Here is a 3,065-nt window from a genome sequence, read left to right as displayed (position 1 = left end):
CCGGAACCCTCAGGGGCAAGCTAGGCTTAGCTCGGCGCTGCCGAGCGAGGCCGCGCTACGCGTCTGCATGGATTCTGCGTTGTCGACGACGGCTACGCGGATGCCCGCTGTGTTGCCACCTGACGCAGCCTCCACGTCCACGCAATCGTCAGCGCCTCTAGGCCTCCAGCCTGCGCCGTCTTCCGATGCTACGACTTTGGCCTGTGACATGGACTGCTCTACCGCCTCCGTGCCCGTGGCACTCCCTCAAGAAATTGTGCCCGTCGCGCCAGTTCAGTATTCCCACCAAGGGCCGTCACCAGCGTCTGAGCCTCCTCCACAGATGCCTCCCGTGAGTCAAGGCTCTCTTTCGCCTGCTGCGAACTCGTTCCGCGTTACCATCAAGCCTACATTGCGCTTTGATATGACTGCCATCCCTGCCCGGAATGTTCAAGCCACAATTGACCATGCCCTTGGTTCTTCGAACTACTGCGGGTTTGTCGTCCATCGCCCATCGAACACCATCACGGTAAACTTGTCATCCTTGATGGACGCCCAGAAACTTTGCGCAGTTACGCGGATCCCCCTGGATGACAGCAAGCATGTCCCGGTGCAAATATATTTTGCATCTGGTCCTGACACAATCCGCTGCATGGTTTATCATGTCGACAGCACGAGCCCTCCCGAGGAGGTGCGCGCAAATATTCGCTGCTCAACTCATGTTGTACTGCAAGCACGGCCTATGGGTCGCCGGGGCTCATACCTGCTCATCCTGCAAGGCCCGTTGACTCTCCCGAAGTACCTTACCTACTACGGTGCGATCGTCAAACCACAGCCCTTCCGACCTCGTCGTATTTTTTGCTATCACTGCCACAAAGAAGGACATATGCAAAATACCTGCCCTAATCCAGCAGCTGTGGCCGACATGAATGAACCAACAGCTCATTGTGCCCTGTGCAAATCGCCGGACCATGACATTCGCTCCCCCGCTTGTCCAAAGAAGAAGCAAGCGAAGAAGTTTCACAAGTCGCCTGCAAAAATGGATGTCCCTACAAGTAATCGCTTTGCAGCTCTCGCATGTGACGACAACGACTTCCCTGAACTTTCTTTATCTGAGCCTGCTGCTCACCATACGTCTCCTCGCCAGCGTACATATGCACAAGCGGCTCACCTTCCCGGATCAAATGGTACGCCCAAACGTCCAGTGAATCCGTCACATGTGGATACTACAGATGAAGACACAGCTTTAGACAATGCAATCGCGGAGGCTCGCCGCCGACTAGACGAACTCACCCAGCGCCGGGAACAGCGTCGTTCTCAATCCTCTCGAAGAATTCTCATAACTCGGGAGCAATCATCAGAGGAATCACCTAGGGTAAGCACTGGCCCACAATCAGGTGCCGACCACCTGTTAGCCGTGACTACCCCGACAGTGGACAAGATATTAGCGCTGATGAAGCAGGTGACATCCCTCATCGTGGAAGCTCTTCGGCCTCGTCATGGATAGCGCATCATCATCGGTGGTGGTGCAGTGGAACTGTCGAGGTTTCGCTAATAAGGCCTCTGAAGTGAACATCCGCCTTCGCGACGGAAAGCTGAGGGCATGGGCGTTCCTACTGCAAGAGCATAATGCACTCCCACGCCTTTCAGGTTTCTGCGCATACCATTCACCATCTATCCCTGATCGCCGTTGCACCGCCTCCTCCCTCAGCCCAGGTAAATCTGCAATTTATATTCACAGTTCAGTTCCGCACACACCGCTCGACCTTTCACGGTGGTGCAACACACGTCAAGAGGTTGTCGCCCTTCTCGTAAAACCTGCACGCACACCCCTTATTCTAGTTTCTTTTTATAGTCGTCCTGGCTCCGCATCTCCCAATCTGGGATGGGTTCGTTTTCTACGTTCTACCAACTCGGGTATCCCTATTCTAGTTGGCGGTGACTTCAACGGCGCACACACTGCGTGGGGTTACCCATCGGATTCCTCAAGGGGTTCACACATCCAAGGGAGCTTTTCAGATCATTCCTTTCAACTTTTAAACCACCCGAATACTTCTACCCGCCCACGAGGTGGCCCGTATTCACCTGATTTGACTTGGTGGTTAGGCCCCGGTAACCCTCGTTGGGCTGTTGATTCTGATACTTGGGGTAGCGATCACAGCCCTATTTTTATCTCCCTCACGCCTACGCGTCTACGGAAAATACGCCGCACTGTACGAATAACATCATGGGATTCTGTACGCGCAGACAATCATTTATCTACATTCAACCCCTCTTCAGCATTGTCTACTCTATCTGATGTTCTCGCTACTCACACTATTACCACTACTGTAAATGAAGATGACCCAAACCCGGACATACATCTCTTGAATCTGTGGGCTCTTCGTCGCCAGGCGGATCTTTACGCTACTCGTCACCCCGATGACCCTTCGGCTCTTCCTACTCTTCACCGCGCTACCGCACGGGCGCGGCGCTATGCAAAGCGGCTAGGCAGGCAACGCTGGGCTGCATGGTGTGCCCGCCTGTCCTCTACGCAGGGCAATCGACATCTTTGGAGAGTGTTTCACGCCATGGAGCGCCCTTCTCAGGTTGCAGATTACACAGAGAGCATTCGCCTCGCGCTAAATGTGGATGAGGACACATTTGCACAACAAGCGGCCCGTCAATTTTTTCCAAACCATGACTGCACCGCTACGTCTCCACCTGACTTATCGGTAACAGAGCCTCCCGATGGGATTACTTCTGACCTCACCATGGCAGAGCTGCTGGCCTCCATTGATCGTTTAAAAACTACTACTACTCCCGGGCACGACGGCATACCTAACTCCTTATTCCGTAACTTGGAAGGGAGGGCTTTGGAAACCCTACTTGATACTTTTAACGAAGTGTGGCTTTCTGGCATCATGCCGGGAGACTGGAAGCATTCTATTGTGGTTCCAATCCCCAAGTCAGGTCAGCCTCCAGTATCTCTCTCGGCCCTTCGTCCAATTTCCCTTACCCCTACCATCTGCAAGCTTTATGAAAACATTCTAGCCGCACGCTTATCATGGTGGCTGGAATCCCATGATTGTTACCCAGATTCCCAA

The sequence above is a fragment of the Amblyomma americanum genome, chromosome 5 (genome assembly GCF_052857255.1).
Source record: "Amblyomma americanum isolate KBUSLIRL-KWMA chromosome 5, ASM5285725v1, whole genome shotgun sequence".
In the NCBI taxonomy this organism is placed as follows: domain Eukaryota; kingdom Metazoa; phylum Arthropoda; class Arachnida; order Ixodida; family Ixodidae; genus Amblyomma; species Amblyomma americanum.
This window is presented reverse-complemented; position numbering follows the sequence as displayed.